At 44.3% G+C, this 25,588-nt stretch overlaps 2 non-coding genes across 2 annotated transcripts; both read right to left on the minus strand.

Annotated features, from left to right (window-relative positions):
• Positions 1-570: 570 nt before the first annotated feature.
• LOC142452187 (small nucleolar RNA SNORA42/SNORA80 family) lies at positions 571-704 on the minus strand. Its single transcript, XR_012785219.1, has one exon. It is a non-coding gene; the product is annotated as a small nucleolar RNA SNORA42/SNORA80 family (small nucleolar RNA).
• Positions 705-10,133: 9,429 nt separating this feature from the next.
• TRNAW-CCA (transfer RNA tryptophan (anticodon CCA)) lies at positions 10,134-10,205 on the minus strand. The gene has a single exon. It is a non-coding gene; the product is annotated as a tRNA-Trp (tRNA).
• Positions 10,206-25,588: the final 15,383 nt, after the last annotated feature.

Below are 25,588 nucleotides of genomic sequence, written 5' to 3' on the forward strand. Positions count from 1 at the left end.
TGTCAACTGGTGACTTTGCCTCACATGAGAAAACAAAAGCCACCTCTGGGGACCTGCTTCCTCTCCAAATGGCTAAAGGTGCACTCTCTTTCTCTTGCACCCATTTGTTCCAACAGGAGATGTGTCCTCTCAGAAGTGAATTCTACCGTTTGTACTCTGCATCCTACCTCATTTCTCCTTCTCAAAGATTTGGTTTTGTTTGTCATCTCTGCCGTCATGTACCACCAATCTTTAGCTCACTGTTGAATGGTCTCATCAACCTATGTTGTTCTTAGGCACTATTGAGTCATTTCTGACTTAAAGCTGCCTTCCAGACACCAGTCCTGGGATACCCTCCCACACGCTGAGTTTGAACCCATGGCTACAGCCACCATTTCCATCCAGCTCCTTGACTTCCTCTTTTTGGCTGCCCTTCCACTTTACCAAGGATGATGGATGGCTTTTTCCAGAGACTGCTCTCTCCTGATACCATGTCCAAAGTACAGGAGACACAGTCTTGCCACCCTCACTGGCTGTATTTCTAGGATAGATTTGTTTGTTCTTTAGGCAGGCCATAGTATTTTTGCCCCCCACTGTGCAACCCACTTCAGTGCCTAAAGCCCACCGGGTAAAGCCAGGCAATGGTTCTGGGTTACAGTTTGATTTGGCCTGAGACACTGTGAGAGGCCCGTGGGATCAGACCTGCCACAAATCCAAACCCATTCAAGGCCATCGTATTTTTAATATTCTTCATCAGTGCCATAATTCAAAGAAAACAACTCTTCTTTGGTTTTTCTTACTCAGTAGCCAACAACCTAAAATATCAGCCTACAGAAAACTAAAAATCCTTTAAATAATAATCTTTATTTTCTTGTAAAATATTCAGTTAAAACAAAACAAAAACTCAGTGTTTTATTTTGTGTTATATTCATCTAGTAAAGTTTTGCTACCTTGTTTGTTGAAACAATGTGGGGGGAGGTCAGACTCTTGCAGGCATCTTCCAGAGGGTGATCAGCTGCCAGACTGCAGTGGGCCAGCTCCCTGCTGTTAAGGACAATGGACAGGCCTGCAGTCATCTAGTTGGTTCCTGTAGGTGGGGTTTACACCCTACTGATAATGGTTCCTATGGAGATCCAGAGAATAGGTCAAAGTTAAGCTGCCATCCTAAATCTAGGACCTGCCCCTCTTGTCACATGTATACCCCCAAGCCCTCCTCTTCCTACTGCCTAGACCACCCCCTCATTGCTGTATAACCTGTAGTGCAACCCCTTCCTGTGACGTGTGTCCCCACCTGTAATTAGTGGGCTTGCACATCCCCAAAGGTAGATAGGCCTGGGTGAGCAATAGAGATCACTTTTTCAGCTCCTCCCTTGAAATAGAGATCACTTTTTCAGCTCCTCCCTTGACCCCTCCTTGGCTCCCTCTCCTCCCGTTTCGTTTCCCTTTCCCCTTGTCCTCCTTCCCTTCCCCCTCTCTCCACGTGGACCACCAAGGGGGGCTGAGGTGAGCATGCTACCATGAAACGTGTCTGACTCCATTATTTCTATCTCTCATGCTCTTGATAACTTTAATATAATGCTTATATATCTCAACCTTACAATTGTGCTTACTGAACCCGTGAATAGTGGTGGGGGCTGGCCCTCCCAACTCATACCACAAAACAAGTACCATATATACTCGTATATAAGCCAAGTTTTTCAGCACAAAAAATGTGCTGAAAAACGGGGGTTCGGCTTATACACGGGTCAGTGGTACCCCAGCGAGGTGTAACAGCTTGCTGGCCCCCTACCCCACCCCGAGGTAACGGGACGAGAGCCCGTTATCTCACCGGTGATTGCTGTTTCTCCACTGTTCATTCAAAGCCCCGCTGACACTGCAGGGCTTTGAATGTTTGTTTACTCACATCTAACCAATCAGACCTGTACTATGATGTGTATCTTTGAATAAGCCTTTTAAAGACCGTGTGTGAAGGATGTGGCATGAATGGATGTCATCTGGTCAAACCCGACTAACAAAAGGAGGAAATCTCATGAAGCCTGACATAGAATTAATAGCAAAGTGGGTTCGAGATGCATGGGAAGACATTCCAGAAGTCATGGTGCAATGTGCCTTCCAGAAATGTATTAGTAATGCTATGGATGGCAGTGAAGACTGCGCTTTGTATGAAAATGACAGCAGTGATGGTGATGACGGCGATCTCAGTGAGGACAGCGTCTATGATGACCTCACACCAGCTGAAGCTCTGCATTGGGATATAGATGATGATGATGAATCCAGTTTTGAAGTACTTTAACCCTTTACAGTTCAGCTTGGTTGCTGATTGAGTTCAGGGAATAGTACTCTTAAGGTATCATTGTTGATACCTTATTGTTTGTGTTGAACCTATTTTCCACTTCCTGTGCTGGTTTACTAATGTTAAATGACTTGTTGTCCTTTTATTTATGTTTTTATTTAAAATATTTATATATATTACCCCACTGATGTCTCAATTTTTAGTAATTTTTTTCATTTGTTTCGATTATTGAAACTCACCAATAGCTTCTGCATTTTCCACCCTAGGCTTATACTCGAGTCAATCAGTTTTTCTGGTTTCCCAGGTAATAATTAGGTACGTTGCTTTATACATGGGTCAGCTTATATTCTAGTATACACGGTACTTAATTAACATTTTAAAACAGTAAATCATCGATACCTAAAACTTTTGCAAACAGTAAAGATGATTCTATGTGAAGCCATGGCTTAAAATAGAGGGAATGGATACACTTCCTTTGCCAGAAAAACTTTCCAAACACGTATAAGAAAACTTTTTTCCCCATTCAGTTATTAGATTGTTCTCTCCTGTTTTACACAGAAGTTGAGTGTGAATTGAAGGATTGCTCTAGGGGAAAACCTCCAAATCCAAACATTTTATAAAGATTCCTAATTAAACTGTAAACAGGACCAAAACAAAGTAACAACAAATCATCCAAGTGAGGGACCCCATCAGCATGAGGTGGTGATGATATCCAAGGGATGCTTAGTCTGTGGCTGATTCATAGATGACCGAAAAGAAAGAGAAATGGCCACAGACACATAGTGGATGGCAGATCAATTCATCACGCTAGCAGGTGAGCCCACAGAACCCTGGCAAAGACTGTGATGGCAGATTAGAAAAGCTGACAGACTGATCCTGGGGCCCTTTTGACTCCCTGGTGGAAGTATGATGCCTCGAGGCCCTGGTACACCAGTTTCCAGGTATCTCACCTACCAGGTGGCTTGCAACTGTTATCCAGAAGGGAAAGTTCCCAGAGGGTCAGGGAAGTTGTAAATGATTTTTAACTACATTGTGGCAGAGGGCAAAGTCACCTCATTGCTCATGAACAGAATGAACTCACTGGAAAGCTGAATTTCTATTAAGACTCCAAATGCAGTCAAGCTGCCACTGCAACTGCAGCTTTCCACAGTGTGCTTGATGGTACCTGTATGGAGGTAGGGTGGAGTCCAACTTCACAAGTCTGAGGGGCTGATGCCAGGGGCTTGGATGGAGAGCAAATGCTTTGAGAAGGATGAGGGCGATGAATGTACAAATGTGCGTTACACAATTGATGGATGGATGTATTGTGATAAAAGTTGTATGAGCCACTAATAAAATGATTAAAAAAACCCAAGTCTACATCAGGTGATGCTTCCTTGAGGGGTGGCCTTTTTACAAGAATGGCACAGAGAACCCCATCAAACCTACGGACTTGAGTGGGTCTGGTCTGGGCTTCTTTATTGATAAACTATTTCTTGACATAAAGTTATTTCTTCTACATATATGGATGCTACTGCGTTTGTTGCTCTAGAAAACTCAGCCTAATACACTAAGCACTTTAGCATTTAAGCTCTAACATAGATGTTACTTACAAAAAAGAATAAGTTACTGTATGTGCTCAAGTATAAGCCGACCGATATCAGCCAAGGCACCTAATTTATTTTTAAAACATTTTAATAGGGACTCATACAACTCTTATCACAATCCATATATCAATTGTATAAAGCACATCTGCACATTCTTTGCCCTCATCATTTTCAAAGCATTTGCTCTCCAATTAAGCCTTTTGCATCAGGTCCTCTTTGTTTCCCCTCCCTCCCCGCTCCCTCATGAACCCTTGATAATTAATAAATTATTTTGTCATATCTTACCCTCTCCGGCGTCTCTTCACCCCCTTTTCTGTTGCCCTTCCCCCAGGGAGGAGGTCACATGTAGATCCTTGTAATCAGTTCCCCCTTTCTAACCGACTCACCTTCTACCCTCCCAGTATCACCCCTCACACTCCTGATCCTGAAGGTATCATCCACCCTGGATTCCCTGTGCCTCCAGCTCCCATATGCACCAGTGTACATCCTCTGCTCTATCCAGACTTGCAAGATAGAATTAGGATCATGATAGTTGGAGGGGAGGAAGCATTTAGGAACTGGAGGAAAGCTGTATTCTTCATCGGTGCTACATAGCACTCTGACTGACTCATCTCCTCCCCTAGACCCCTCTGTGGGGGGATCTCCAGCAGCCGACAAATGGGCTTTGTGTCTCCACTCTGCACTTCTGCCTTCATTCACTATGGTAATATTTTTTTTTTGGATGATACCTGTTCCCTGTTCCCTTCGATACCTCATGATTGCACAGGCTGGTGTGCTTCTTCCATGTGGACTTTGTTGCTTCTAAGCTAGATGGCCACTTGTTCACCTTCAAGCCTTTAAGACCCCAGCCACTATCTCTTTTGATAGCCGGGCATCATCAGCTTTCTTCGCCACATTTGCTTATGCACCCATTTGTCCTTGGCGATCATATCATGGAGGTGTGCACCCAATGATATGATTTTTTGCTCTTTGATGCCTGATAACTGATCCCTTCGGAACCACGCAAGGCACCTAATTTTACCACAAAAACTGCATTAAAAAAGTGTGCTGAAAACCTCAGCTTATACACGAGTATATACAGTACATTCAAAATGATATCAAAGATTGAGAAATCAAAACCTTTAAAAATGTTTATTTCCTTTCATCTATAGCTAGAAATTTCTAGTGAACAAAATCAAATATTGTGTTCCTTTCATTTTTTATTTTAATTTCTTTTTCACGATTTTATTGGTAGCGTTTATTTCTAAAGGTACTTCTTACCTTATCACATACAGTAGTGAAAAACTGAACATCTAAATGTCTAACAATAAAAAACTGGTTCAGTAACATTTATATATTCCTATGTCCATATGTTAAAATAACAACTATGTGGACATATAAAAGATGCCCTTGAGAGTAGGATTCATGGACATAAAGATTTGAGAAATATTTGTATATGTATTTACCTTTGCTACAATTATAGCCGTGAATGCAGTGAACATACAGGAAGCAATGTTATAACCAAGCTCTTTGAGGGAATGAGTCGTGTGCTTGGGGGATCAGCACCGCAGTCTCTGGAGATGCCGAGGTCAATTAGCATAGCATATTTCACAAAGACAATTTGGTGAGCAGTGACTAGGGTCTAGTCAGTGAATAGCCGTCTCAGCTGCAACTTTTGGTCTTTCTCATTCACAGTAAAGAAGAATGATGAAAACAGAAAGGCCTTAATGGACCATGCAAATATCAGCGTCCATGACTCAGACCAGAGCAACTAAAATGGTACACGGCTCCTACTATCAATTGTGCTGAAGGGATCACTTTAGAAGGTGCTGGATAGAGTGGGAGAAAATGTGGAATAAAACCTCAAATCATGAAAGAGGCCAAGCTTACTGGTTGAACAGGGACTGCTGGAACCCCCCCTGTCACTCTTCCAGTCTGGAATTGAACTCAACTGCTATTAGAATAATCAACCCTGTAAGATCAAAGCAGCAGCATATGGGGGGTACCCCCTGAAACGGGATTTGCATTGGAGCTTTTGTAGTATGCATTTTTCCTGCTAGGCGAGCACCAAGAACCCACTCTGAGTTAGTGCGCCCAGTGGCATTGCTTGGGAAGTTTCTATCTGGTCACAGTGAATTTCTTTGTAAAAGCAGTTTTGCTCAAACCTTGTTTTTTGTTGGCCAATTTAACAGTGTGTAGCTGTGAAATTTTGTTTCCTGTTCGGGGGGTGCGGGGGGGTGAGGAATGCTGCAGAAAATGTTGTGATTTTGAACACGGTTTACAAGGACAGCACTATGGGGGGGTAACTCAACTTGTTCCAAAAAAAGGTGAAATGTCGATTGATGACAAGCCTTGTTCTGGACGTCAGTCAACTTCCCAGATGGATGAAACTGTTGACTCCGTTGTGCATTTGGAATCATTCCACCAGGTCAGACTGTTAGTCGCGCTTTTCTATTTAGAGGTTCTGAAAATACTGTGTTAACAGTGAAGTGTGCAACCAGAAAGGGCCTGATTTGCGGAAGGCAGGGGACTGGTTTTGCCACTATGACAACGCTCCTGCTCGTGCAGCCATCGCAGTGAGTCAGCTTTTGGCAAAAAACAGCATGCCTCTCTTGCCCCACACACCTTACTCACCTGACCTCGCTCCATGCGACTTCTTTTTGTTTCTGCAAATGAAGAGGGACATGAAAGGACAGAAGTTTGATGACGTAGAAGAGGTGAAGAAAAATGAGGGAGGTGCTGTCAGCCATCCAAACGGAAGAGTTTGAAAAATGTTTCTAAGAATGAAATCGCAGATTTGACAAACGTATTAAGTGTAATGGAGAGTACTTTGAAGATGATAAGGTGGTTTCATAAAAGTATTAAAATACCAAAATATTTAAATACATAGCTTTTGGGGTGGGGGAATTCTGGGGTTTTCTGAGTACTTCCTCATATACCCAAGGACTAAGTTCAAAGGGTTAGGAGAGAAGGAACAGAAACAAACTCCAGGGAAGAAGTGGGATCAGTGATGTTACTCTGAGGGCCTACAATAGATGACTTGAAGCAATATGTGTGTATCTGATCTAAAACTGTGGCCTGCTCTTTACACCTTCATCTAATTCACAAAAGCTTTAAAAAATGTTCTTGACATTGGTGGAAGAAACAGGATCCGTAATAAATCGATCTCGCAGATGGGGTTTCTTGAGGCAGAAGATTCTCAAATCCAGTAGCACCGAACCACATGTGAGAAGTATTTGCAGCGACTGGCTTTTTATTGGCAAAATGAGGTAGCAAAGATGCTTATTCCTGATTGGGCTTCCCAATTTACTGTTGGCCCACTGTCAGGATTCCACTGGTTGACACGTTAATGCAAAGGGTGTGACGTTTTAGATTTACAGCAGGTCAGCCAGTGAGTCACTCTAACCATAGATGTTATTGTATCTCGTTTGATGCTCTTCACAGTCTTGTGGGGTAAGAGGAACCCCTAGTTTATATCAGAATCACCCAGAAAACCCAAACCAAACCAAACTCAGTGCCCATCAAGTCAATTTTGGCTCCCCCATCTGGAGTATTTGTCAAAACTCAAATTGTTAGGCCCCACCTGAAGTTTCTGAGTCCAGTCTTGGGTGGGGCCTGAATATTTGCATTTCTGACTCATTCCCAAAGTGCCCATTGGGCAACGACAGGCCCAGGCCATATATGAAATTTCAACAATAACTCAGCACCGCCCTTAGAAGAAAAGCTACATACAAATGGTACACAGGTGATCTGACTCCTACTTACTCCTCCCGTTTTCGCTCTCTCGCTCTTTGGTCATGTTAGATAACTAGTCCTTGTAGGAGCCCTGATGGCACGATGATTAAAGTGCTCAGTTGCACAATTAAAAGCTGGTCATTTGAAGCCACCAAGCCACTGGGGGATGGAGATGCAGCAGCCCACTTCTGTAAAGATCACAGCTCTGGAACCCGGCTGGGTAGTTCCATTTTGACCTCTAGGGTCACGATAGGTGGGAATTGGCGCCCTGGCAGTGAGTTTGGTTTTTCAGAATTTGGTACCCTTCTAATATATTGCAAGTATTTCTTATTTTTTTTGCATGTATTTCAAACAGTACTTTCTTCAGCTACTTCCAGAATAATCAAACTCACTGCCATCAAGTTGATTCTGACTCATGGTGACTGGGTAGGACAAAGTAAAACTGCCTGTTCGTCTGGGTTTCCAAGACTTTCTTTTTTTAAATTTTATTTTAATCATTTTAATGGGGGCTCGTACGACTCATATCACAATCCATCCACCCACCCATCCATCCATCCTTTGTGTCAAGCACGTTTGTACATTTGTTACCATCATCATTTTCAAAACATTTTCTTTCTGCTTGAGCCCTTGGCATCAGCTTCTCCTTTTTTCCCCTCCCTCCCGCATCCAATCTCCTCACACCCCATCTATCTTTACCAGAGCAGACAGCCTCATCTTTCTTTCGTGGAGCAACTGGTGGGTTTGTGCTAGTGACCTTGTGATTACTGACAGGGACAAACAGTGGCTTCTGCCCTCTTGTGAAGGGAGGAGCAGAGGAGCCTGTGAAAATAGGCTATGAACAAAGGACCCAGTGAGAACAGGCTTTGTAAATATCTGAACCTTGACGCCAGGCTCGGACACAAGACTAGCTGGAGATAAATCTGAAAACACACTGAACCAAAGCTGAGATAAAATGGAAAGAAACTATGCATGAGACCTAAGGACAGACTGAGCAACTAATCAGAAAGTTGCCTGACAATCTTGCAAAGCTGCAAGTGACGCCCCCGTGCCCAGCCCCTTTCAAAATGCCCTTGCAAAACTAGAAGCCTTCCCCCTAGACAACTGCCCTTCTTGAGGCAGGGTGTACTTCACTTCTTTTGACGTGATGCTATGCTTTAATAAAACTGGGGGTTAACATTTTGTTGCTGCTGCTGCTGTTGTGTGTGTGCGCGCGCGCACGTGTACTCGGCTTATCTCTAGACCCTTACAAACCGCACAGGCAGGAGCTTCCTAGTTACCCGTGGTTGACAAGGTCGCACCGAACTTCAATTTGCAGCTCAGTGCATAGCGCCCTTTGCCACGGGAGCTCTTTTGAACTCCCCAAAGACAAGAGCTGATATTATATATACTTGAGCATCCAGTAGTACTAGAGTAATATACATAAGCCCATGTTTATAGTTCTTGGTGCCTTAACATATTGTCTACTGCAACTCAAAATTACAGTTTGTGTATCCTGAGTGCTTTGCACAATATCAGGCTCATCATTGCCATTGATTAATAAATAAATATTTAAGTAATGATCTGAACTAAATCCAACTTGAAATAACAAAGTACAGAGGGCAAATATACAATGTCCAGTTTTATTAGGCTGAATCATTCGAAGTTAGTATTTGTCTTTTCAAAGCAATGCACAGAAAAACCTAGTTAATTTTATGGCATATACTCCATAGAAATAATTTATAAGGGGGAATGAATAAATGTTGCTCCAGCTATTAGGGATTAATAGTTCTAGGTTGTAGTGACTTGTCACCACTTGAACGGATTGGTGAAAATGTAAAAGGCAACTTACCACTTTAAGACCAACCTGTAAAAACAAAAAAAAAAAGACCAACCTGTAGTATGTTCTTTTAACAGGCAGTTTCCACTTCTGTTGGCAAACGTTAAGGTGAGGGATCTAGTCAGTCAGTCGTTTGGTTTGGAATCTTGCTGTGACTATTGGCAAGTCACTTTTCCTATGCGTGACAGCCTCATTTGTAAAGGGAATTTTAACCACACTGCGAGGTTCTCCACACCCCCCAACAGGGCACTTAGAACGGTGCCTGGCACACCAGAAAAACCAGTTGTATGAGGTGTATTCCTTCTCATTGTTAAGTTCCGGCATGTCTGAATAGAACTGAGTTCCAACGTTTTCAGTGGCTGCAGTTTCAGTACACTGTAAGGGTTAAATATATGTAAACTATTATAATATCTAACATTGGAAATTGGGATTTCTACTCACAATGTCAGTGTTCCAATGCTTTGTCAAAATGTACAGGGTCTCAATCGACTGATACACCCATTGAGGCACAGCAGCAGCGCTCACGGCATGCATCATACATACACGTTACATGGATGGCAAATAACTCAGTTTACAAAGCTGAAAGGTGCAAACATTAGACTTAAAGCTCTTTTACATACACTGTCTTTTTGAAGATTAAAGATTACTAAGATAAAGTCCGATGGATGAAGATTGAATGCAAATGTTAACAGCCTTTAGAAAATTGGCGGGAATCAATCTGAAACAATGAAAATGTAAAAAGATATGACCCCGACGTGATTCGAACACGCAGCCTTCTGATCTGGAGTCAGACGCGCTACCGTTGCGCCACGAGGTCCTGCTGGGCTAGGGCTCGCGCGGTGTCTTAAGACTCTGATACCATGACGTCCCTTCCGGACACGCTCCGCCTAATCTTCCATTTTCCCTCTGCCACCAGCCCGGAGCTGGGCTGAGATGGGAGACGGACTCCTTTAGCACCCCAATTCTCCAGACGGCCTCTACCTAGGTTGGGGACTGCGCACCAGCGGAACGGGGTGTTTAGACCCGTGTCCAGGGTCAAAAGAAATGGTCCCTTCCTTCTTTTCAGCGCGCGATTTTCGCCCCGCCCCTCCACGCCCCGCCCCGCCCCGCGATAGGCGGAGACTCCTCCCCTTGAGTCCGGAAGGCGGAGCTCGCAACCTCGCGGTGGAGCCGGCGGCGCTGCACTGCGCACGCGCGGCCTCGGGGCCCGCGCGGCCTCGAGCCCTTGCCTGGCGCCGTGGGCCGTCCGGACGGGTTTCTTCTTCCGCTCCCGGTCGGAGAAAGCGTACATTAGGCTCGTAAAACTATCACATCATTGAAAACCGTGGGCTTGTGCCCAGCAGACACGCCAGCGTACGGTCTTTAACAGAGTCTCCCCGTGAAATTAACCTCCGAGGACGCAGCCTTGCTCTCGCCAAGAGATTGGCAGCAATTAGTTTGCAGCGTGGACTAGCCCTTAACACAAAGAACCCAAGCATCCTTACAACAGGACTGATAAAGGCACATCATGCCAAACGGAGAAACCATTGACGTTGTCAGAGATCTCCTTTTTAAAAAGTAAGCACGAGGAAAACCGCCAGCATCCAGCATCCATCGGTGAGACTCGAACGCTGAACGCTGCCATGCAGCCCCCCCAGCGAGCAGCCCGCAGAGCCGGCCCATAGCACCTACTTACTCAGCGGCTAACTGGCGTTTCCTTGCAGACTGCCTCGCTCCGCAGCTCCCTGACCCTCAGCTCACTGATTACCTGGCCTCTGCCCTGCCCCGCCCCGCCCCGCCCCTGGCCCCCAGGTCGAAAGCTTCCACGTGAAACCAATGGAGCAGCACGGGGTCATGGTAGGGGATTTTGTGCACATCGCTTCCGGGGGTCTTTACATTTTCTACATGATTTGTACAATGTATGTGAGATACTTTGTCTTAATCATAACCCAAAGCATATACATTGAAGCAGAGAGTTATCTTGAAAAGTCATACTTTCATTCTGAAGTTGACGGTGGCCCATAGTTCAGCACAGCTTAGTAAAAGAAAACATGTTATGACAGAAAGGGCACATGACTTTGACGAGTGATGGCCAAGTGAAGTTTGATCAGCATACTTGTCTGTATTTCAGCCTGCCTCCTGAGGCATCTACAAGTTACTGGAAAAGGACTGAAATAAGTATGTAAATTCAATAACTAAACTCAATAACTGTACTCTCTTTCCGGGAGTACAAAGGCCTATCGGTCTCCGAGGAGCTACTGGTGGACCTGAACTCTTGACTCACAAAATGGGGACATGCACTGATTGAACATTGGGTTAGCAAGCCTACTAACAGGATGATTTATGATGTCGTTTTAAGCCTTCATTCTTACATAGAATCAAGTCTCTTTCCAGAGGACCTTTTGGGTATCACATGTTACAACTTTTGGACACTATTTCTAAATAAGTGTATTCAGAAGGTCACAGGTAAGGTGATTGAAAGAGTTCATCATAGAATGTGTGTGTCCAGGAATTCATTGCTTAGTATACCATGCATAAGCTAGTGTATGCTGTGTATCCAAAAACCAAACTCACTGCCATCAAGTCAATGCTGACTCCTGGTGACGCCTAGTGGGTTTCCTTCCCAGACTGTAACTGGTTACAGGAGTAGAAAACCCAGTATTTCTCCTTCAGAGCTGCTGGTGGTTTCAAACTGCTGACCATGCAAGTCACAGCCCAATGTATATCCACTACACTGCCAGGGACCCTGCATTATGTATAGTGTAGTATATTATGAATAGTGTAGTATATTATGAATTAATCATATACATTATTTTGTATTTTCAATTATAATATATAATTAATAATCACAGAATACTTTTTTCCCCTTTCACGCTTTAATACATCAAAAGGGTAAAACAATACAACAAAACCCCCTCAGTATCCCTAGGCTTCGTTCTGGATTTTCACTAACGTGCGAGCTCAGAGGGGACACTGATCATGTTGATGATGTCCTTTTTTTAATAGTGAAGCTTTATGGCCTTTCCCCAGGTCTCAGCTGATAAACCTGCAGGCCCCAAGAAAGCCAAGCCTCTTGAATTTTCTATTTTTCCCCTTGTTCCAGTGTGGTAGGAGAAGCTTAAATCTTTTTCCCTTCCAAAGACACAACCTCCTCTCCAAGTAAGCGCTGCTAAAGCTAGCCAGGATTTGCTAGCCAGGGTTTGTTCGTGCATGTTTCTTTTTTTTTCCCCCTTGGGGAAATGAAGAGGCAGCCTGAGTCAGCAGAGGTCCAGGAGCAGGAAACCCAGCACCTGCTGTCCTTCTTCCTAAAAAGGAGAGGGACAGAGAGTGAGTGTAATTAACCTGGACAGGGGCATGGGCCTTCTGAGTTTTCGCTCTGTCAGCATTGGGAGAAAGCAAAGGTTAAAATCTGACTGACAGTCCAGGGGGCACAGAACTCTGGGAGGCAAATATTATGATGGCAATTGGTGTTAGTTAGTGAAAGTGTTGTCTTGCTCTGACTAAATAATTATAATTGCTTCTACAGCTTATCACAATTTACATTCATTTCATCTTTGCAAGAGCTTTCTGAATTCAAATTGTGTTTTTAAAGCCTGTTTTGACAAGTGGCTAGAGAATCTTGGCCAGGGCCACACAGGTGGGAAATGCTACGAGGGAGGCCAGGAATCTTATAACTCTTGACTTCCAATCCTGTTCAGTTTTCGTCCTACTTCATTGTTCCACCTGCAGGTACATTACAAGTAAATGCTGTATATACTCGTGTATAAGCCGAGGTTTGCAGCACATTTTTAATGTAGCTTTTGTAGTAAAATTAGGTGCCTCAGCAACTATTCGGATCGGCTTATACCCGAGTATATATGGTATATGCTGTGGAGAGACAAACTTCCTACCTCGTATTATAAACACGTGTCACGCTAACTGTGTTCATGTTTGTTGCTGTTCGGTGCTGTTCAGTGTGTTCAGACTCGATGTACCACAGCTACTCCAGGTACCACAGAACACAACACTGCCTGGTCTAGTTCCATCTTCACAATTGTTATGTTTGAGCCATTGTGTCAATCCATCCATGCCCTTAAGGACCTGCCTCTTTTTCACTGCCTTTCTGCTTTCCCAAGCATGATGTCCTGTTCTAGGAACTGGTCTCTCCTGATCACATGTCCAAAGGCACATTCTAGTTGTACTTCTTCCAAGACAGCTTTGTTCCTTTGGCAATCTGTGGTACTTCCAGCATTCTTCACCAGCGCCGTAATTCAAATGCATTGATTCTTCTTTGGTTGCCCTTATTCAATGCCTAACATTTGCATCCATATGAGGTGATTGAAAATGCCATGGCTTGGATGGGGTGGGGAGGGGGAAGGACATGTATGCCTTGCAGAAGGTGATTACATTTCTATAGGTAAGTAAATCAGGAGGAGCACTCCCCCATTTTTAGGGGGGCCTTAATAGTACTTATATAGAGGCAAAGGTGAGATATGCCTGGTACTATGTTCCTAATTGGATACTTTGGACCGAGTTTCTATCCAGCCCTTGGTGACCCAGGCCATGTGCTATAGACAGCTGGGAGTTCAAACACTGTCATTTTGAAGTACACAGCATCCTTCATAGGCCACACCAGAGAGATTTGACGTGGAAACCCCACCAAGCAAACTGGGCTTGACCTCAGACTCTCCTGTAGCAGATTTATGGAACTGACACACTCTCTTGGACTTCAGGCTGAAATGACCTTTGTGTGAGAAGAAGCAGAGGACTGCTGTCCCAAGGTTATAGAATTAGCAGTCATTGTACTTGGTTCAGATCTCTTGCTTTGGGGGTGGCCAATGCATGGTGGCCCCGGAATACCAAGTATTTACTATTTAATGCCCTCCTTGCTTTGAAAAATAACATTCATTAATCTTGTAGGCATGGTTCTGCCTTTGAGAAGGAATATTATTGAGAGTTTTGCTCTATCACCAACCCCCCTTGCTTGTGTAAATAGTGGCCGGTCATTTAAGAGTTTAATCTGTGTAAGTCAATAATTCTTGTATTGTTGTCTGATGCTGACCTAAATTTGTGTAATTTCTTTTTCAATAGTATTTTAAGTTCTATATCATTGGCTAAATTAATTACACGTTCAATAGAATTATCTTATGCCACAAGGCATAATCTATAATATTCTTTATCATAAAATAATGATGTCTTGAGAGTGAATCAAAGACCTATATGAGCTGTAGATATACAAGAAGGGATTTGGGGCTCCCGCTTAATTCTAGCTCCAATCTGAGACAGACAATTCGTTGTTATGAGATGGTCCTGCGTGATGCTCACCCTCATGAAGAGATCACTGAAGATCTGGGTGCTATCGCAAAGTGTGGGGAAGAAACCAGATGGTGCTTAACTATCAGAAAGATAGTGTCTGGGGTCTTAAAGGAGTGTCTTTCAACAAGCAGTCATCTAAGTGAGGCGTCAACTTCCACATGGAAGAAGCATGCCAGACTGTGTGATCCAAGGATTGTAAATAATAAAATCCAAATCTGAAAAAGAGACTGGTATTAGAGCTTAAATTGTGAGCATCCAGTTTGCAGAAGACTGTCAATGACAGTGGAAGACCAAAGTCTATTTGCAGGGTCCCCACAAAGTAATTTCCCCCTGGCCATAGCCAGGGAATGTGAATACCCTGGCTATGAAGAGAGAGCATTGTAAAGTTGCTTATGGCAGATGTAGTTAGGTTAATGTGGAATACCTTATCATTTTGACTCATTTTAAAGTTGTTTCCGTTTTTAATAACTTTCATTTTGAAATTTTCTGTTTTGTCTAATCACTGTGTTTTTTATTTTGCTTCCTTTTTGTGTTTGTATCATTTTCTGTATATGAAATCTAGGATAGGTAGATCTAGAGACAGTAACTTGATTGATAATTGCCTAGAGCAGGAGTTAGCAAACTGCGGCCCTGGAGCCAAATGTGGCTCTCTCGGTATATATATGTGGCTTTGAGGTAAAATTAAAAAATCCCAAAGGATATTGTTCAGATAATGATGATTTCATTTGTTTGTAAACATATATTTATGTCTATCAAATAATTTTAAGATTGTTTTGAGGGATAGGATTGGCTCTTCCATTTCAAAAGTTTGTGGACCCCTGGTCTAGGAGATGGGGTTGGAGAGGAGACCCAAGAACAACGCACAAAGTGTCTGATTACAACTATGACAGAGCCTCAGGAGAAGTTTTACACTGTGTGAAGAAGCTTATATTGGGGGTGGCGGGGGGAGGGGATGTAAGCTAGTTTTAAAATCAGGGAAAGCTTTCTTGAGAAAAAATATTTCAATAATGAGAAAGACATACCCTTGACCTAAGGGGAGGGAAGAACATTCTGGACAGACATGTGGGTGTGCAAAGGTTATGGAACTGAAGAAACATGATGAATATAAGACTCTGAAAAGAGTGATGTGTCCAGGGGGAAGCCGTGAAAGGGAGAGCAAGGAAGCGACGGAGCTGGTGAGGGTGACGGGGTGGAACAATGTGGGTTTCCCAGTCTATCCCAACATAAGGAAATCAATCAATGAAATCACTACATTAATAGAATGAAGGAGAAGAACCAATCACGCGCTCGTCTCAATTGATGCTGAAGAGGCAACTGACAAAACTCAACACTGTGGTAGTACGTCAAATTGAAGATGTATGTGACAGTGTAGGGGTGGAGTTCAGCCTGTCAGTCAGTCACAGCCTGAGGTGCTTCCTTAGAGGTTTGGCCTCCTCATAAGGAGAGTCTGGGAACCTCCTCCTCTCTCTACCACTTTGTTTTCCTGCTTGCTGGCCCTCGGGCAGCCACCCAGAGAGTTGCTGGTACCAGGATATTCTGGTTTCTAAGTTTCCACTGATCTTGGATCCACACAACTCTGCACCAGCCTATGATCTACCTGCTTATTTGCATTGTTGCATGTGGCTGTGTGAGTTTGAGAGGGACTTCCAGACTAGTACTGGATTTAAGGAATTGAGTTGCACTGGGCTGGGATGTTATATTGATATAAAGCTCTTTCTTATATGAGTGTCACTGAATTCGTTTCTCACGTCAACTGACCTAGCACAAACACTGTCATGATAAAAACACTCAACAAACTAGGAGGATAAGAGGAATTCCTCAAGATGATAAAGGGTATTTATGAAAAACCTAACCTGACCAGTGAGTGGGAAAGATCCGTATTTGTTGCCATTCCAAAGAAAGATGATCACACCAAATGTGGGAATTATCAGATACCAGCATGAGTACTACACACAAGTGAACTGTGTGGAAGGTCATTGGAAAATGACCGCAGCAGTGCGTCACAAAGGAACCGCCAGACATTCAAGGCAGGTTCAGAAGAGACACGGAACGTGGGATGTCATTGTTAAGGTCACAGGGAGCGTGGTGGAAAGCAGAGAATAATAGAAAGATGATTCCCTGTGTCTTATTGGCTAAGCAAAGACATTCAACGGTATGGCTCATAACAAATTAAGGATAACATTATGAAGAATGGAAGTGCCAGGGGCCCTGACTGTGCTCACGTGGAAACTATATAGACCCAGAGGCAGGCCTTCCAATAGAACAGGAGGTACCGCGTGGCTTATAATCAAGAAAGGTGTGCATCCGAGTGGCAGGTTCTCACTACATTTATTCAATTTGTTTACTGAGGAAATAATTTGAGAAGCTGAACTACATGAAGAATGTGGCATGGGGATGGGAGGAAGTCTCATTAATCATCTGCAATATGCAGATGATAGAGTTGCTTGCTGAATCAGAAGGAGAGTTAATGCATTCACTGACTGGTAGTTACATAATCTGGTGTCAATTTGAGTGGATTATGAGTGAAGGGGTAGAGTCTAGCCTGTCAATCAAGATATAAGGCCTCTGTGTGGGTATGGTCTTCTCCTGAGAATTCTGGGAACTCCTGTTTTTCCTCCTTGGAGACAGGAGACACCTCTCTCTCTCTCTCTCTCTCTCTGCTCACTCCCTGAGAAACGCTCTACTGACAAGGCACATGGCACTATGCTGATAGGCCCCGTGCCTGGGAACTGGAGGAGCCATGTGGAGACCCCTTCCAGCGCTGAGATGCTTCTACCACCACTGGCTCCACAAGACTTTGCTCCCACTGGATCTTCCAACATTCAGCATCATTGCATGGGTTTCATGAGTCTGAAGAGGACTTTATAGATTGGTATCAGGCATACGGGCTAATATGGGATTTATGAACTTAATCTGGCCTGAGCTGGGATGATTTCTCAATATTCAACTGCTCTTGTATATAAAGCTCTTTCTTATACACATGAGTGTTTATGAATGTGTTTCTCTACCTGGACTAACACACTAACAAAGATCAAAGACTACAGGCTTCAGTGTGTTTTACATAAAGAAAACAGTCCCCATAACTAGGCATCATGATAATAAAAGAAAAGAGTGGAATTGTCAAGAATTTAGTTTTACTTGGATCCAGGGAAGCAGAAGTCAGAAAATCAAATGAATTGTCACCTTGTGCAAATCTGCGGCAAAATATCCCTGTCAAGTTTTTTTTTTAAAACAATTTATTAGGGGCTCATACAACTCTTATCACAATCCATACATATACATACATCAATTGTATAAAGCACATCCATACATTCCCCGCCCCAATCATTCTCAAAGCATTTACTCCCCACTTAAGCCCTTTGCATCAGGTCCTCTTTTCTTTTCCCCTCTCTCCCCACTCCCCCCTCCCTCATGTGCCCTTGGTAATTTATACATCGTTATTTAGTCATATCTTGCCCTATCCAGAGCCCTGTCAAGTTTTAAGGTACAAAGCTGTCTCTTTGAGGACTCAAGTGTGCCTGCCTGACCCAAGCAATAGTGTTTTCAGTCATCTACTGTCTCTGAGAAAGCTGGACAAGAATCGATGCCTTTGAATTATGGTGTTGGCAGAGAATATTGACTGTATCACAGAGGGCCAGAAGAACAAACAGCTGTCTTGGATGAAGTACAGCTGGAATGTTTCTTGGAAGCAAGGACGGAGAACTTTGCTGCAAGTAATTTGGACATGTTATCAGGAGGGGCCTGTCCCTGGAGAAACTCGTCATGTTGGGCAAACGAGAAGGTTAGTGAAAAAAGGAAGATCTTCCATGAGCTGGGTTGCTACAGTGGCTGAAACAATGGGCTCAGGCAGCAGTGATGGTGAGCAGAGCCGGGCCCAGGCAGTGCTTCGTTCTGTTGAACAGAAGACGCATGCTATGAATCGGAAGTGACTTTACTATCCTCGACTCCACAGTCACAATTCTGTGCTGGGCATTGTTGTAATCCATGCAAACCTTGTCAAAACCCTGTGAGCTTGACCCTTCTGACAGATGAGACGGAGGCCTAGAAAGATGAAAATCTTGCAGGCACAAAGCGATGGGAGTTGATGGAAGTACACGTGAAGTAAAATGGGATTACAGAGGAAGAAGGGCCACTTCTCCCTGGAGCAATGGAGGACCAAGTGGGCTTCCAAGGGCGATGAATCCTGAACGAGGGGTCGCTGCTTATGGAACTCAGGTCGTAGGAAACAGGAAAACATCTCTGCTTTTTCGTATCAATGCACAGCTGGCCATAGTTAAAAACCCCACACTTGACGAGCAGGCAGACAGAAAGCTTGTCATTTTTTTATTACCCAGAGAAGTAGATCAAGACCCAGAGAACTCCTGTGATTTATCTAAATTCTCACAGCCAAGGACATCACCACTCTTACTGTAAGTAAATGCGTCTGCAGGCTTGGAGATTAGGTGTCCCGTGGAAGGCTCCCCCCCCCCCCCTCCCGCACCAGCTCTTGGCCTCCTGCCTCTGGGCTGCCCTGAGCTTCCTTCTGCTTTGAGGAACCAGGCTTGGCCCCAATCCCCAAAGCTGGTGACCTCCCTGCCCCTTGTGTCCACCTGCCATGTGCTCATTTGTGTGGCGCCATTGGGAGGCCCCTGGGTCCTGGGGACCCCACACTCCCTTACTCTGAGCTAATTTCCGATCCCGTTCTCCTAGTTACTTTTTTCCCTGCAACACAACTTCTGGAAACATTCCTCCTTCAGATGCCCGTGTCAGGAAAATCTGGCAGGAAAAATCTGCCTCTTGCACTTTTGAAATGTCTTATTTCTCCGCTTGTAATTAACTCATGATCAGCAAGGTTTAATCTGCACAATTAAGATATATAATCATAAATTATATTAAAAATATATACGAATAATATATACCTAATAAATGTAAATTAATAGGTATAGAGTCTATTATATAAAGTAAATTATATACAAATTATGTATGTAAAATATAAATATATGTATATATAAATCATATACAATAAATTATATATAATAAATTATATATATAAACAGTGGCTGATATAGCACATGAGAAGAAAACCAGCTCAAAATAAAATGCAGATGGGGTAGATTACTCAATAAACAAGGTTAGCATGAACTACTTGTGGGTACTTATTAATCTGTATAGACAGTTTCCCTTTTTTTCTTTTTTTAAACTATCAATCCTTGTTTACCTTGCTTACTGACTGGCTACTGCTTCCCTGTTAGGGATTGCAAATTTCAAAAAGAGACCTTGATTCTGTAGGAAGGAGCTCTGTGGTGGGAAGAGACAGGTGCTGGCCCTCGAGAAGTAGTGAAAGAATGTGAAATTGTTCACTATGGATTCATAAGTAAGCATATGTAAGCTTGTGCTTACCTTGTTTCGTGGGCCATCTGACCCTGCATACAGAATCTTATTTTTCTATGCATTTACAAATGTTGCACGAGTGTGGAAAGATCCATGGACATATTAAATATAGAGCTATTTGTGCTCGACATTGTGGCCATCTCTTCTTTTGGTTTCTTTCTGTAGGTTCTAAATATTCTACAAGATTTTTTTTCTAAACTACCGGGACCAGTCAAAGCAATCTTTCAAATGCACACCTGTGAGAGTCTGTTCTAGTCTGAAGGCGACTCATCTATTATGCATTTCTAGTGTGATCATTTTGTAACTGGAGTTTTTTGGTTTTTGCTTCTAATTTCCTTAAGGCAGGGAGGCGTCGTGGCAAACGTTACCCCTTATCTTTCAGAAGCTAACCCGCCCCACCCCGCTTTGTCTTCCAGGGCCCATGGCTGGGGTGTGTTCTTGTCCCCGCCCCCGCTCCCGCTCAGATTCCGTCGCCATTGGAAGGCAAACAGGGCCTGGCCGCGCCCGCGCCCTCTGGTGTCGCAGTGAGGTATCATCAGACACAACAACAAAGCCCGCGAGCCCGTTTTCCCAGGCGCACTTCCCTCCCCGTGTTCCCCAAGGACGCGAGACCGTCTGGAATGTTACAGGACGGATCCCAGACCAACAGTACAGCTGGGTTAGACTTTGGAACTCAGCCACTGATTATTTTCTTTTAAATCAGCGTCTATGCCGCAAGCATCGAAAAAGACAAATCTAGGCGAAAATAAATGGCTTGCTTTCAAAGCAGTTGCCTTAGGTTTCTGGGTTCTGAAAAGTAGACATTCAAACGTCGTTCTCGAGTCAGGGCATCAGTCAAAACTTTGGGGTCTCTGTAGTGGATGAGAATTTAGCAATGTGTCCTAGCGCAGTGCCTATTCATGGGGCGCTGGAAGCATACAGATCAGCAGTTTGAAATCACCAGGCCCTAGTCGGAGAAAGACAAAGCTTTCTACCCCCCTAACTTGAGTCTCCTCGGAGCAGTTCCACCCTGATTATCCGGTGGCTATGAGTCAGAATGGCCTGGATGGAATTGAGGCCTGTGTGAGTGTGAGTGAGTGTGTGTGTGTGTGTGTGTGTGTGTGTGTGTGTGTGTGAGTGTGTGTGTGAATAGAGCAGTCTGAAAGCTGAGCCTTAACGACAGTTTAGAAAGGATTACCATGTGTCCAGCCTCCAGGTTGAATTTTTTAAAGCTGCCTTTGCTAAGCGCAGTTCCTCTAACCTTGAACGAAAACCCTCCTTTCCTCAGGGTCTGGCCGGTGGGGCTGTCTCAGTCTGTTCCCTCCTAGCAGGCCTTTCTGCGATACTCAGACAGAAGCAAGATGGTATTGCTCACAGCGAAGGGTCTTGATACACCGCGTGGGGATGTCTCTGTACCACGGACCTCCAGAAACAGGCGTGAAAGGCAAAGATGGAGTACTAAAGGTTAGGGAAGTGCTGTGTTTGAGTCAGCAGCAATGTGCAGCGACTGTGTGTACAACACAAGGGAGCATTGCCTGGGCCCGTGCCATCTTCCTGATGAGATGCTTGAGCCGTCACCGGTTTACTAACCGGTTACCAGACAAACCAGTCCTGCCCCTGTCTGGGGACCATCGTGTAGTAAACTGAAGGGCGGAGACCACGAACCAACCAACCCTACACCCAGTTCACGTGCTAACATTCCTGCCAAGTCCTTGATACTCAGTAGCTGCCTTTTAGCCAGGAAGGTGTTTGTAACTTCTGCTCTGATTGGGCACAAGTTAATTTTTCCACATTGTCGATTGGAAAGAGCATTTCTTTCCCTGCTGGCCCCCTTTGTGACCTTGGTAGTCTTCCAAGTTCGACAGTTTCTACCCCTCGTTGAAGCTGGTGCTTTGCTTTCAGCGACGCTGGGATACTGCTTTCGGACAAAGGTCGAAGAGGTCGTCGCATACCTGGGCTGCGCTACTGGCTTTATCAATACTTGTGCAATCTAAGAGCTGAAACTGAAGGTCGCTTGGTCTATAATATACTTATTTGTATTGTATATTTTAATCAGACTACATTCCTTTTTTAAAAAATTGGGATTTTTGAAATAAAAAACAATCCCCACAACTTAAATGTGGAAAAGGAATATTTTTGGCTTAAATGTTTGAGAATTGACAGCATCAAGGCCTTAAAGTTTTATCTGAAGAGGTTATTTATGGGTAGAGGGCACATTTTTAAAGAGTACCAAGGACTGTACGTAGAGAGAGGCCTCCTCCCATCGCTGAGTCACAGGTGCGGTTACCCTCCCAGAGGCACCTCAGGCAGCCAGTGGCCTTCCAGGACAGTCCAGACAGACGCCGAGCCTTTATGACCAACCTTTATGTGTTGTATACCGCTCTCCACCTCGCGTTTGGCCTCCTGGCGTTCGAATGCCTTCACCGTGGCTCATCGTCGGGTCGGAGTCAGTTGGCACAATCATGAGTCTATCTGCTGTGGCTACGGATGGGTGCCAGTTAACATTACCCTTCTGTTTGCGCTCAAGCCCTAAAAGAGGGAGAGACTGGCTATGTGGCGGCCGAGAGACTGAGAAACGGGTCTGCAGCGGATCCGAGAAGCTTTGCTTTCCTTGCCGTAGGAGGCTTCCCGTCCTGGTGCTACATTCAGCCACAGCTGGACAGGACAGGTAGCTGGGGGGCTCGTTCTTTATCATTGAACAAACAACGTTGAGAGAGGTGGGTTACTGCCACTGCTCTGAGATGTTCACTGCTTCCAGTTCCTTGCTGGGGTCCCGCGATTGGGTGCACGGGCTGTGTCCATGTGGTAAGGGAAAAAGAGGAATTTGTCCTCTCAGTTGTGGTCTGAGGCAGATTGGGAATGCTTCCTTAGCGGAAGTGTGGCCATTTAGAAACAAATGGTGCGTCCCTACAACTTGTCCATGCACTTCCCTGATGAGAGGGTCAAATGGTGTGCATGTATAAATGGTTACACGCCTGACTCCTAGCCAAGAGGTTTGTGGTTTTGAACCCACCCAGAGGTGGCAGGTGGCAGCTGGCAGTCTGCTTCCAGGTCACAGCGTTAACAACCCAGTTCTACTCTGTGCACACGGGGTCGCCTTGAGCCAGCAGGAAGAGAAAACCCTGTTGGTAGTGACTTACACCAGCCCATCTGCGGGAGAAAGATGACACCATCAACTCCTGTAAAGATCAGTCTCAAAAGTGGGTGAAGGGAGACAGGGGTTGGTGTAAGACATGAAAAAAAATTAATAAATTATCAAGAGTTCCCGAGGGACAGAGGGTGGGGAAGGGGTGAAATGAGCTGATACCAAGGGCTCCAGTAGAAAGCAACTTTTTGAGAATGATGATGGCAACAAATGTACAAATGTGCTTGACACAATGGATGGATGTATATAGATTATGTGTGATAAGAGCCCCCAATAAAATGATATATATAAAAAAAGATCAAAGTCTCAGATACTCAAAGGGGCAGTTGTACACCGTCCTGTAAGGCTATGATTGTCAGACTTCATTCTAAGACAGTGAGTTAAACCATAATAAGCCGAAAGGTGATCTCAGGAGCCATCTGGCAAGTCATCAAGGTCCTCAAGGGCTCTAGTTGTTGTTTTGGATTTTTTGTGTGGGCCTCTACTACTCTTAGCAAATCGACTTTTCTTTTGGTGAGTGTCATTTCATGGTTGCAAGATAGCTGCTGCGCTTCCGGGCGTCAGGCCACTTTCAGGGATGGAGGATGAGAGAAGGACAGATCCAGCAGACTCTCCTTTTGAACTCATCCCTTGTATATCAAAAGGAAGGCCAGCCCTCCCCCCCACCCCCCAATGCTTCTTATCCTTCAGTAGCCATCACTGGGTTTCCCGAAGTCTGGGAAAGGAACCCATTTGGGAACAGGGACTAGGCTGAGATCGCAGTGTTGATTTGGTATTCTAGAATCCTGTGCTGTTTTGCTACTGAAATCTGTTAGTACAAAATTGTTTCCCCTTAACAATGCAAATTTTAATCGGTTTTATATCTTGGGAGGTGGCCAGAAGATTAGGTGCTCTATTAAAATATCAGGTCCAACAAAGGTGCGTGCCTGTATGTTGTTTTGGAAACATTTGACTTGACCTGAATTTCAAAATTCTCCCAAATATCTTATTGTTGACTTAATTCTAATTTCCTTCATTATTTGGGAGGCTGCATGTGGATTTATGTTGACTTCTCATCGGCACTTTCTCCAGGGCTAGTAAAAGCCGAGGTTTTCTTCCAAAGTTTCCTGCTGGAGTCCATTGTTTGGGCCCCAGCACTACGTGAAGGAAAGCAGGAGGAAGATGTGGAAAAGGGATGCGGGGAGGCAAGGCCGGGGTGGAGGGGAAGCTTTCCGGCCCAATTTCCCTTTGATAACAATAACTGTCCTTTTCCCATGGCCAGATTCCCTCTTGTCCTCATTGGTATTTTCAAGACAAAATCTGTTCTCTTAGGACAGGGCCATTCCCTTTCTGGATCAGACGGTAGAACTTGTGACAGGCAGATCACCATGGACGGCCTTGTTTTTCCAGGCCTGGCAGGTTTTCGAACTTTGTCAGGGTCCAGAGTTTGCTACTTTTCTATTGCTCTTTCAGTGAAAATATTCTGCATTTTCCTTTTTTGACAGGTTTCTACCTTACAAAGATTCTGCCTTGCTCAGGTCTTATTGGACATGTTAATCAAGCATCTCTTCTGCAAGCAACTCACCTCGAGAGAGTTGATACTGAAGGACAGGAATCAATGTCAGGTCTGGACGCTGGTTTCATTCTCAGTTGGAACAAAATCCAAGACAGAGGTGATGTTATTGTTATCTCCTGTTATTGTTAATTTCTGTTTTCCTGGGACTGCCCTAATCTGCACCTATGATCCCAGTGAATTTTATGAGTAGCTTTCAATTCGTTCTCAAAAGTGTCCCAATTTGGATGAAAAATGCTATGTTCACTTATTATTTGAAATACACATAGAAGACCACCCTTGCCATTTTGTGGAAGCAAAATGCTATCAGCTGCAACTGTGGGGTGGGATTGCCGTGCAGGCTGGGGTGGTGGCTGCTCCTTCCTTCACCGTTGAGCATGCTGAGCCCAAAACAGTGCCCGGCACGTGAGTTTTTATAAATAGCAGTGAGTGGGTAAAGCAATTTCTAGCTTGGGGTTGGCCACATCCCTACCTGAGCAATGACTTCTGTTAGCAAGGAATGTGGAGGGATGATTTTGGGGGCCCCTAACTAATGGTGCCTGCGAAAACATGCGTTCCAGATTTTCTGGTAGTGTCAACGTGTTCTCCCCAGGGGTTGCGCCAGTTTAGACTCCCACCCGCAGCTGTGGGACCGTCTGCTTCTCTAACCTTCATCCACATGGTGCTAGCAAAGATGCTTTTTCCTCTGCCAATGATAGTGTCAATTTCCATTTCTCTCATTATGGAGGAGAGCGAGCATATTTTCATATGTTTAAAAGTCATTTTGAGACTGCTTTGCTGAAAACGGTCTGTTCATATCCTTTGCCCATTTTTATGGAGTGGTTGAATAGCAAATAGCAAATAGCTAGCGTGGCCAGTTTTCCATTCTTTTTTACTTTGC

This window comes from Tenrec ecaudatus, chromosome 6 (genome assembly GCF_050624435.1).
Source record: "Tenrec ecaudatus isolate mTenEca1 chromosome 6, mTenEca1.hap1, whole genome shotgun sequence".
NCBI lineage: Eukaryota > Metazoa > Chordata > Mammalia > Afrosoricida > Tenrecidae > Tenrec > Tenrec ecaudatus.